Source organism: Anthonomus grandis, chromosome 10 (genome assembly GCF_022605725.1).
Source record: "Anthonomus grandis grandis chromosome 10, icAntGran1.3, whole genome shotgun sequence".
Classification (NCBI taxonomy): Eukaryota; Metazoa; Arthropoda; class Insecta; order Coleoptera; family Curculionidae; genus Anthonomus; species Anthonomus grandis.
The window spans coordinates 21107140-21120140 of NC_065555.1; the positions used below are offsets into that span (position 1 = coordinate 21107140).

The 13001-nt window shown below is 28.3% G+C and overlaps 1 protein-coding gene and 2 long non-coding RNA genes across 5 annotated transcripts in view; 2 read left to right on the forward strand and 1 right to left on the reverse strand.

Annotated features, from left to right (window-relative positions):
• Positions 1–13001, forward strand: part of LOC126741658 (monocarboxylate transporter 12-like) — a 129275-nt gene that overhangs the window by 85807 nt on the left and 30467 nt on the right. The window lies entirely within an intron of this gene.
• LOC126741659 (uncharacterized) lies at positions 4131–5428 on the forward strand. The gene is made up of 2 exons (XR_007662262.1): positions 4131–4629; positions 4688–5428. It is a non-coding gene; the product is annotated as an uncharacterized LOC126741659 (long non-coding RNA).
• On the reverse strand, positions 9070–12824 carry LOC126741663 (uncharacterized). The gene is made up of 3 exons (XR_007662265.1): positions 12603–12824; positions 9466–9542; positions 9070–9376 (listed from the first exon to the last, which is right to left on the reverse strand). It is a non-coding gene; the product is annotated as an uncharacterized LOC126741663 (long non-coding RNA).

Consider the following 13001-nt stretch of genomic DNA (forward strand, 5'->3'; position numbering starts at 1 on the left):
ATTTTCGACTTACCATTTTTTGGCGACCTTTTGTAAGTATTGTCAATTTTGCATTATGTCTTTGCCAAATACATAACATACTACCAAATAACATACATACAGAAAAAAATAGTTATCTCTGATACATGTACGTTTCTGTGATTTCACGAATAATAATTTATTATTGGTGAAGATAGATATAATAATACACATCATTTTATAATGAACTTGTAAGTAGGACTATTAATATGTTTTAAGAGGTTTTTAAAATCTGTGGAATTTACATATTTTTCGGCAATACCTATTCTCTCTTTGTAAGATTTAATTTTTTTTTCATTCCATATATTTCACTCCTTCAAGATGTTAATTTGGTATATAATTTTTTGGCCTTTGGTGTCAACTCAATGAAACGATAAACATTTAAACTTTTTAATATTCAAATAATGCATTTGTTTAAAGGAATATCAATAAAATTGGCAATAAAAAAACGAATAAGAACTAGTGAGGAGAAAAAAATAAATAAATATAATAATAATAAATGAATTATATAAAATAGATATAATAAATGTATACATATGTAAGTATACTCACGTTTCTTAGCAGATTCCTTTTTCCTTGAGGCATTAGGTACAATTTGTAATGGTACTTTTTCAATATCTATTTGATTGTTGGAATTTTCTATTATAGAAATTATTTCCATATAAGATGAGGTATTTTCTGGAATATCTTTTTGATTTAAAGCATATGAGGGTTTCTCATCAGCTATTTCCATAGGTACCTCTAAGATATTTTCTACCACATTAGTTTGGCTGATAGGTTCTAAAAGACTAGTAACTTTAGAACATATGGACCCATCGACGGAACCTTTAAAAAAAATTTATTATATATTTTTAGATACATATGAAGGTCTAATAATTTTTTGGTGGAAAGTGCTAAAAAAAACTTTTGGGAAAAGGCAATAAGCAGCACTTGTTATTTTAACAAATGTTAAGTAAAATGAAAATGTTTTAATTAAAATATAAACAAAATCCACATCTAATTGAAACATAATTAGGTATCAAATTGCATTAATTTAAAAGCATGGTCGACGTCTTCTCAACGTTAATTTTAAAAATAAATATTTCAATAATTATAACATTAATTCGTTAATGTCATCATTAATTAATAATCATTATGTAAAACATATATTTAAGCCATTTCATATATTAGAAGTGAGAAAAAATATGCAGAAAATATCAAAAATGTATATAAATATATTATTTTCTGAATTTTGAAGAAATCTTAACTTTTGCATAATATATGCCATTTATTATATGTTCTTTATTGCTTAATAATAGCTCAGCATTATAAGCACCATACGCCAAAAAATAAATATTGCTTTAAATATAAAGTTCCTTCCCAGATTATATAAATTAATGTAAATAATTTTTACTCTCAGAAAATCAAGATGTTAGAATTAATTTATTTTTATAATTAAGATCTACATAATATATAAAAAATCTTGCAAAAAATGTTTTAAAGCAAATTAAAATAATTCTATTAAAGCTTAAGCCTCAAAAATTAATATGATAATTTGAACCTCTCCTAACATAATTTAATGAATCCCTATATAAAGTTGATACCTAAACCAACATTTTATTGTTTTGAATGTTTTAATCCACATCTCAAACTCAGGATTAAGTCATATCACTCTAAAAGATATGACTCATTTTTTTATAAAGTACCTATTTGATGCTTTATCATTTGTTTTCAAGTTTAAAATCTATAGCTTTTCATATTTTTTAAAATCAACTAAAGACAGCTCCATTATCTTCAATATTTGAAATGCTGCTCTCGGAAACAACAATTTGATAAGTATATATTATGTAAGCCCCCAGTTGAAGATGCGGGGTTTAAAATATCAAATTATTTTGTTCCCCTGAGCCAAAAGGTAATATTGAGTACAAGATACAAGCAGTTTTCACTTTTTTATAAAATACTTTAATGCCCAATAATCAAAAATTTATTTTTAATAACTCAGCATTCTGTTTAATTAGTATAAAAAAGAACCCATATTTGTTATTTTTTTTTCAATGAACGGGGTTTTCCATACTGAATTTATTGCAATTAAAATTTCCATGTTTTACTTATATATATCTACATATAGAATGATATTACTATTTTGTTTTTTAAATAAAAAATTATGTTTTACTAGCAAAAGATCTTTCAAGTTCTTAAGTTCAGTCCTCTTACCACTGGGGACTTTCGGTATAAAACATTCACCTGGAAAACTGTTTTTTTTTCTTTTTTATACTAATAAAACAGAATGCTGAGTCATTAAAAATATTTTTTTTATTATTGGGCATTAAAGTATTTTATAAAAAAGTGAAAATTGCTTGTATCTTGTACTCAATATTACCTTTTGGCTGAGGGGAACAAAATAATTTGATATTCTAAACCCCGCATCTTTAACTGGGGGCTTACATAATATATACTTACCTCAAATTGTTGTTTCCGAGAGCAGCTTTTTAAATATTAAAGATAATGGATCTGTCTTTACGTGATTTTAAAAAATACGAAAAGCTATAGATTTTAAACTTGAAAACAAATGATAAAGCATCAAGTAGGTACTTTATAAAAAAATGAGTCACATCTTTTAGAGTGATATGACTTAATCCTGAGTTTGAGATGTGGATTAAAATATTTAAAACAATAAAATTTTGGTTTAGATATCAACTTTATATAGGGATTCATTAAATTATGTCAGGAGAGGTTCAAAATGTCATATTAATTTTTGAGGCTTAAGCTTTAATAGAATTATTTTAATTTGCTTTAAAACATTTTTTGCAAAATTTTTTATATATGTCGATCTTATTTGTGAAAATAAATTAATTTTAACATCTTGATTTTCTGAGAGTAAAAATTATTTACATTAATTTATATCATCTGGGAAGCAACTTTATATTTAAAGCAATATTTATTTTTTAGGGTATGGTGCTTATAATGCTGAGCTATTATTAAGCAATAAAGGACATATAATAAATGGCATATATTATGCAAAAGGTAAGATTTCTTCAAAATTCAGAAAAGAATATATTTATATACATTTTTGATATTTTCTGCATATTTTTTCTCACTTCTAATATATGAAATGGCTTAAATATATGTTTTATATAATGATTATTAACTAATGAGGACATTAACGAATTAATGTTATAATTATTGAAATATTTATTTTTAAAATTAACATTGAGAAGACGTCGACCATGCTTTTAAATTAATGCATTTTGATACCTAATTATATTTCAATTAGATTTGGATTTTGTTGTTTATATTTTAATTAAAACATTTTCATTTTACTTAACATTTGTTAAAATAACAAGTACTGCTTATTGCCTTTTCCCAAAAGTTTTTTTTAGCACTTCCCACCAAAAAATTATTAGACCTTCATATGTAGGTATCTAAAAATATATAATAAATTTTTTTTAAAGGTTCCGTCGATGGGTCCATATGTTCTAAAGTTACTAATCTTTTAGAACCTATCAGCCAAACTAATCTAGTAGAAAATATCTTAGAGGTACCTATGGAAATAGCTGATGAGAAACCCTCATATGCTTTAAATCAAAAAGATATTCCAGAAAATAACTTATCTTATATGAAAATAATTGCTATAATAGAAAATTCCAAAAATCACATAGATATTGAAAAAGTACCATTACAAATTGTACCTAATGCCTCAAGGAAAAAGGAATCTGCTAAGAAACGTGAGTATACTTACATATGTATACATTTATTATATCTATTTTATATAATTCATTTATTATTATTATATTTATTTATTTTTTTCTCCTCACTAGTTCTTATTCGTTTTTTTTATTGCCAATTTTATTGATATTCCTTTAAACAAATGCATTATTTCAATATTTAAAAAATATGTTTTAGGTCTTGAAAAAAGAAGGTTTTCATTAAAAAGTTTAAATGTTCATCGTTCCATTGAGTTGACACCAAAGGCCAAAAAATTATATACCAAATCAACATCTTGGAGGAGTGAAATATATGGAATGGAAAAAAAATTAAATCTTACAAAGAGAGAATAGGTATTGCCGAAAAATATGTCAATTCCACAGATTTTAAAAACCTCTTAAATAGCTGTTTATGTATTAAGGGCATTGTAAGGACGATAATGCCCGGAAGGTGGAAATAGTAGCCCGAGAAATAGTCCCCGAGGAAATAGTAGCCTCTATCACAAGATTAGAGTCTAACAATGCCCGTGGGGCATACAATGCTTTATGTTTTACCTAAAAATTGATTTTTATGAACAAAAATAATTTTAATATTAATTAAAAAATAAGGTCTATCTGTACAGGTAGGTATACGTACATACCTACCTACAGAAATTTTTTTATCAAGTGACTTGCCGTGATTATTTAAGTTTGACTTTGATGTTTCTGTCAGTTAGTCAGTTCGCATTTTCTGTTTAAATATTTGCTTAAAATGGAAGAAATTCCAGAAAATATAAGAGAAAAGGCCATAAAAGCGACCGAAAATCTTTTGCCAGGTAAATTAAGGCAACAGTATGATCGGGAGTATGGCATATTTGGTATTTGGAAAGATGCCAACGCAATTGTTCAAATAACCGAAACCGTTCTAATGGCATATTTTCACGAACTGGTAAGTTATTGATTTTATTTTAATAGGTACATATGTTTAACAAATTTTAATATTTTAGTCAGAAAAATACAGTCCGAACTCTCTCTGGACCAAGTATTCTACCCTAACGTCTACGTTAATGGTCTATAAAAATATAGACATCTCGCAATACCACCGTCTCATATCTTTTTTAAAAGTTGAAAGGATATGTCCCGAAGAAGTCTAAAGTTTTGGAAGGAGAACAATTAATAAATTTATTAAGAAGGCTCCTGATGATATCTAATTGGTACACAAAGTCATATTGGTAATGGGTGTTTTTGGAGGTTTAAGACGATGAGTTGGTAAAAATGACCATTGATGATATTGAAGATAGAGGAACGGTCTTGGTTATACCATAGGAAGCATCCCAACATTGATCGCAAAATTTTTAAAACTAGATAATGCAGAAGCTGATACCGGCAACTGTTTGCGTCGCACATCGTCAACTTTACTTGTTGAGGCAGGTGCTTCGTTTGAAATGCTAAAACAACATGGGAAATGGAAAAGCTCTTTAGTAGCTGAAGGATATATAGAAGAAAGTATTTCATCCAAAAATAAAGTAGCCAAAATGATTGCCAATTCAGTTAATTCCGAGGTTAATTCCGTATCGACTATTGAAAATTCTTTAATGGACAATTTACAAACTATACAAAATAGCGTTAGTGCTGCCACCTCTACCATCACAAAAAACACCAACCATTCTATAGTGGGATCAGCTACATTTTCCGGGACATTTCAAAATTGTAATTTTTATTTTGGAAATAAAATTTAATTTTTAGTATTTAAAGAAACATTATTTTTTGTATAAAATGGATGTTTATTCTTTATTATGAGAGAAATAAAATTGGATAAGCAATAAAATTTCCGGGCATTATCATAATGCCCGCTTATAATGCCCTAGGTGTGATAGCAGGTATTATTGCTACCATAACATATTCCGTTTCTAAGGTATTATAAATCAATAATAGATGGGTAAAACATAAACATATTAATAGTCCTACTTACAAGTTCATTATAAAATTATGTATATTATTATATCTATCTTCACCAATAATAAATTATTATTCGTGAAATCACAGAAACATACATGTATCAGAGATAACTATTTTTTTCTGCATGTATGTTATTTGGTAGTATGTTATGTATTTGGCATAGACATAATGCAAAATAGACAATACTTACAAAAAGTCGCCAAGAAATGATAAGTCGAAAATTCACCTCTATATTTTTAAATTTAAAATATAATACCGTGTAAATGCATATTATTATGTAGTACTTGATTAATTTTAATATTTTTACTTATTTTAATAAATATTTTGTTAGTTTTATATTTGAATTTTATTTATGTTTTTGATAATGTTTTTTTCAGATCGTTGATTGAAATAATAACAGGCTACAAAAATTAATTTTTCTATAACATTTCAATTGATGTTCGGAGGTAAACTGGAATTCTAAAAGAAATGTAATAATATTTCTTCAGGTTACCTGAATATTAATTGAAATATTATAGGGAAATTAATTAATATTGTCTATTATTATTTCAACAGATTTTTAATGTTCATTTCTCCATATTTGGTGAAGGGGTTGGTATACATTTTTACAGGTATCTTTGCTAGTTCGGATCGCATCCACCGTTTTTGTGGCGTTTTGTTCCGCAGAACTTTATTCAGAGGTCATACATATATATATATATATATATATATATATATATATGTATAAAGTGGTAAAAGTATATAACTTTATCAATATCAATATATCTAAGGATGTATGCTAAATGGTATGGTCACTAAAAAGAGTTCATCAAGATTTATAAATTCAGTTATTGAATATAAAATGCTTAAAATTTTATTTAGTAAACACTCACAACAAGAACAGCGTTATTATAGTGATCGCATAATATATAGAATGTAATATACGAAGCTTTTATTTACAATAATATTGCGTCTAAATCAAAAAATTCTTTCCTTAGTGGATGGCTATTGGTTAAGTTGACTTTGCTTTGTAAATTTTTGGTTGGTGCTATAAAGGTTATACCTCCATCAGACTCCGATTTTAGAGAGTAAGATTTTTTTATAAGCTTTTCATAATATTTTCTTAGTGATTTATTTTAACCTGCTGCTTCACATCCATCAAAACCGATCCCAAATTTTGGATGAAATAAAACTATTATTTTGGACTAATTTTTATTAATAAAAGAAAGCAATATAATTAGGTATCGTGTAAAGAGGAAAATAAATGGTAAATAAAAGGTGTTTTACAAATTATCTGATCTGAAATTTTTGAACCATACCTACGCTATGCAGTGACAGCACACAAGGCGATGCATTAAAAAAAAGTCTATATATATTGCTAACATTTTTGCATCTTTAACATGCTATAAAATACAAATGATTTGAGAGAGAAAAAAACGTTGCATGGTTTTTATCTCTTTTGGTTGCATTTGTCTGTCTAACTTTTTAAAAGCTGTCCAGTAATTAGATTTAGATTTATATTTTATAGGATATAAAATATACAAAAAAATCGATTTTGGCCAATATCGCAAAAGCAAATGAAGTTAAGGCCTAACACTATATCCAATTTCTTGAAATCTTAAAACGATTATAAACATAAAATAATAAACAAGGTGCTCCATTAAAAATAAAGGATATTTGATTTTGAAATGATATTACTAGTCACTAGCTTTTGCTGCACTCTGTATATAGATGTTTACTAAATAAGTGCATTTGCAGTTAAAAAAATTTAAAAAAATGTGAAAAACTCTGTGTATATACATATATCTATCTATATATATCAACAAATCTTATTTGCGATTGAACAAAAATAATGATAGAAAATCATACTGAAAATATATACACTTTAATTAGTCTTTTAAGAATAAGACTAAAGTGGAATATCAATAAATAATATTGTAAGTGAATAAAATATTCACTTACAATATTATTTATACCATTATGACCACCTGCAGAAAGTTGAATGGCATTGAGATTTAAATCATGCGCAGAAAATCTTGCGCTATTCTTCTTTTTTGAAATATTTTTCTTTTTTGTGGAAAAAAGCTGTCTCTGAAAAAACATTTTTATTTAAATTTGCTGTTTTTGTATCTTTAAAATTCGGTAGAGATTGGTTTCTCATAGCCAATAATGTTGGATTTACTGGAGCTAAAGCTTTTGCAATAACGTCATATTCCTCAATAGTTGTTGCCAACTTTTTAAAACAAATGTTCTGATATAGGTACATTGTAAATACTTATCACTTGTCAATTTTTTGACCGATTTTTACTTTAGATGACATTTTGTCAGTATCTATTTCATTGCATAGCATTATAAAAACTAAGATAGGAATGTGAAAAAACTTATATTTTATTGGAATTTTGTTGGCATTTGTTAAGCCACTTTCTGCTAAGCAGCTTCAAACAACAATATTATTTCTATTTCGTACAAAAATACTGCACTAAATACCAAAACTTTTACCATTATTAATAAATCTAAATACAAATCCAAAAAATTATTTTAAGTCAAGACATGTTATTATAATATATGCCCACATTTAAAAAAAAAAACACCAATCAGGATGTTATCCGTGTCAGTTTTATTTCATTGGTGGATTTTAAAACATTTATGTACCGACCAATACTTATTTTCAATTTTTTAAAAAACTTAGCCATTTTAGAATAGTTTCCCATTCCTTTGATGATAAGAAAACAGTGAAGGGTAAATTTTGAATATCAATTCATCTGAAAAACTAAAATAATAGTAAAAAAATATTGATATTCTATTTCTCAAATACACCTACCTATATTTGTTTGATGTTGGTTCTCTTTTATGGATCTTGCTACCAGATGGATATGCCTACACATGTTATACTTGATTGAAGAATCCAAGCAGGAATATTAAAATTGATGTAAGCATATGTCACAGTAGGTACAAATAAGCTGACAGTTTTCACAACTTGTGTGTAGCTTCTGAACTTGGTAGATTTCCATACCACTCGCTGCCATTACTTCCCAGCCATCATTAGTAGGAATGAGTTTGCTTTGATCCATCTCTTCCATGGTCTTATGTCGTGATATTAAATTTTTAATTTTGCTGGAAAGTTTTCCTTTATGATTTACTAAAATAATATAAATAATAACTAACACAAATATAAATCACACTAATCTCTATAAAGATAAGCATTTAATTTAAGAGAGCACTTACATAATTTTTTAAAATGATACTTTGCCGTATGCGACTTTTCCATAACAATATTAGTAGAAAAAAAGAACACCTTTTATTATAAATATAGATGAAAGTAATATGGAAAAAAGATCATTGATAGGGTAAATTTTTTTTTATTGATGCTTACTGTAGCTTCTTTAAATTGTTAATGGTTAATAAAATACTCTTCTGAATGACTAGTTGTGATTTTTACCTATTAATCTGTTGATTAGTTTGTCCCGAATAAATCTCGTGATTGCTCAAATTGTTTTATCCAGTCGTTTAACATTTTTGCCTTTCAAATATAATTTTATTGACCTATGCATTCTGTCAAGGTGCATATTGTTATTAAGGCCTGTATGTAAACGATAGCAGTATGCCCTATATTCACAATTATTTACATAGTAATACTTAAAATACTTAAAATCTGTATATTCTGGTTATTTCAGATTACACAATTCCTCCAACATTTTATGAAATCCATTAACATCTCGCTGTTTCAACAATGTTCTAAGATGTTTATAAATGATCACCTGAAATACAGAAACAAATTATAGTGGTTAAATATTTTTAAGTGATTACAAAATACAAATCATATTAGGCCATCAAAATAAATACCTACCTGAGTGAGAATCACGAGTTTTAATTTTAGTTAGATTCTTCCTTCACGCCCGATCCTCATGCCATGTGCAATAAAGTCTAAAAAGAAAAATATTTTTCTAACATATTTACAAAAAAAGATACCTATTATACATAAGTCCATACCGGGTGGTGCGTCGCCGAGCGGAACATAGGAAATCCCATGTAAATTTTAAGGAGGTCAATTATGGGCTTCCCTGTACATTTTACAGAAAAAATGTAAGATAACTTTTTGAAGAGACCAATCTGGCAAACCCTTGTACAAAGTTTCAATTAAATGTAATTGCAAAATTACCAAATTTTCGGTTCAGGTAAAACCAGACACAAGGGTTTGCCAGATTGGTCTCTTTAAAAAGTTATCTTACATTTTTTCTATAAAATGTACAGGGAAGCCAATAATTGAACCCCTTAAAATTTACATGGGTTTTCGTATGTTCCGCTCGGCGACGCACCACCCGGTATATATGTTTTGTATATATCTGGTATGTAAGTTTCGAGTTGGGCAGGTGTCATGATAATTAAAATAAATTTTCGGGTTTTAGTTCAGGGAATTCTTCCAAACAAACATATTGGGGCTTATAAAATAAAACACTGTCACCTTCACTTTGCACCTGCTTGACCCATGCATCGACACTCACTGTATCTTCTTTATGCCTAATTGCTGTTGGCTGCAAATTATATGACATTTCATTGTTGTACAGATCTTGTCAAGTTAGCAAGTAAACTCTTTACAAGACAAAGTCACAAGAATCTCTTCCATTATTTAGAATGTCATCAAAGGGAATCTTCAATGGTATTTGTCGAGCTAAATCCTCTCTTTCAACAGACGAAAGAGACCAAAATTTTAGTTTATTCTGGTGTCCTATATGTGTTATAAAATATGTAACATTACAACTCCCGTCATTATGCAATTGCTTAGATATTCTTGCAGGACAAAAACCTTTAATCTTAACGCTTCCTTGAATTTTTTTATTTCTTTGGCCTTTTCCCAAAGGTGCATGATATCCTAATCAATGACAGTCATAATTTGTGGTCTTATGATTTTTGTATCTACGTGTTCCCTCCTTAGCAATAAATTTAGACAGCGTATCAGCCTCACCTCTGCTCTTCCATGTATCAAGATTCTGCTGTGTCAGAAAATTGAGTTTTTCTTATGAGAATTTAACTATGTACTAATACTACTCGTATGTACCACTTCAAAATGTTTTAATTATTCATCCCGGAATTTAGCAGAAAACTCACACATGGGATATGCTTTTTTTTGCAATAATGCTCTCAGAACCAGATGTAATATCACCATGAACCTTTCTCCTGTTCAAATTAAAATGTTTTTTTAAATTAAAGTTTTTTCCACAGTGGCAATTAAAATGGTAAATTTCAGTGTTTTTGTACACTTTTTGCCTGACTTTTTTGCGGTCACGGGCATCCCCATCCCCAATTTTTCTTCCTTAATGTAAAAAATATAGATCCACCTGTAGAGTATGTATATAAAAAGAACTTATATTAAAAGTCTAAAATTTTAAAAACACAGATAAAAGATAAAAACACTTCTAAAAGTCAGCACTTCCGTCTGTCCCAACCGATTAATATAAAAAAACAGCAAACAAGAGACGAGACGAGGCATAAATACTAAGAGCAGGTTAGTTCATAGTCACTGGTCAACAAAACAAAACAAAACCTCAAAGGCCAAATTGACATAGATTTAAACAATTCTCATAAGGTGTTAAGGTTAGAATGAAATACTTCTTTCGATGTTTATCAGTTCTCCATTAGCTCAATGAATACTTTGTGTACCAAATGAAATATCCTTAGTAATTTAGCTAGGATATTCGATTCTCTTGGATTTCTAACTCCAGTGAAATTTTTTCTTAAACATATAATTCAAAGAATTTGGTATTTGAAATTAAACTGGGATGCTCATTGACCTGCGGATATACAGGGTGTCTCACGACGAATAGACGCGATCGATATTTCGGAAACTAATTTTTCAAAAATTTGTAAAATTTGGCAACATGGCACAGTCGATGGGGGCTACACAACTAAAATATTTTGACAGTTAAGACGTTTCCGGTTATACCGGAAGTAGCGGTTACGATTATAGATATAGATATACGATTTAGTTACGATATTACGATTTTCAAATTCTCCGAGTTAAAATACGTCGATTGGCTATCTTCAATTTTTTTAAATATACCGGGAAAGTCAAAAAATATGCCGTTTTTCCTCTTAAATGGAACACCCTGTACTTACTAAGGCACTGTTAAGGTTGAGTATGTTTATAGAACTTACCGCAATTTAAAATCCAACGTTCGCAAATACTTGGATTTTTATAAGGAAATTTAAACATCTTTAACGTAGGATTCTCTCTTCTAGTTCGCCTACAGTCATAATATTGGCATACATTGCCCGACATTATGTATTATAGAACCAGTGACAACATTTAAAAAAAATAACAGAATTATTTGTAAATAAGTTTTGTCAAAAATCGACGGAAAGCTTTGCCGGTGTTGATAACCTGTATCGATACGTCCGTCACAAGCCGAGTCGCAGCCGCCAAATTAAATTTTGCAACACAGCCAAGCAATCGGCCAGATTTCAACGCGTAATTTCACCGATGGATCCTTGCTCGAAAAGCGGGGATCCTTTTAGGTGGTCAAAAAATTTACACGGGATGGATTTTCTATAGTTTACTATTATTTTCTTTGATATTACACATTACAGAATTCAGGTTTTTGATCACAACTAGATAGCAAATCTTTAGAAAACTTCTTAGTTGTCCTTCTCAGCACATCGTAATATAATTGAAAACTATAAGTATTTTTTCTATAGCAGAAAATTACAAGCTGGGAGGAATCTTGCTATTCTCTTATTTTGATGGGTATCAACCAAATAAAAATTCGAAAGGTAAAATCTTTTCAGAAAAATGTGATAGAAGAGACTTGACTAATATTTTTTTAAACATCAATACTAGTGAAATACAAACTAATATTTAAGTCAAAAAACTATCAAAACTGATAAAGCAATGTTGTTAAAATCAATCATTTTATTGACATCAAAAGTCATTTCGGATGTACATGATTACTCGCATTTTCTAAGCTACAGGATTATAAATACTAATACCTGCCCTGAAACTACACTTGGTGTAAGTGACGTCTAGATTATTCCATCAGATTCTTAAGAAGTTAAATTAAGCTTCCTTCAACGTTAAGTAACTTTTCTCGTTCCCAAAGAGGAAAATTTTTGGAGTCGCTTATATTCGGAAAAAATAATTATTTAAATTATTTAATCGAATTGCTTGGTAAAATAAAATAAACATTATTTATATTAGTAACAAATAAGTGCTTATTTATCACACATATGATAAGAAGCAGCGTACATACTTGATAAGAATATATTACATATAGCGAAAGTTATGAGTATATATAAACTATATATAATTAGACAAGAATGATAACAAAATTTTAAATTATTTATGTATGTATAAAATCTATATTTTTTGTTTTGCAATTAGACAGTGCA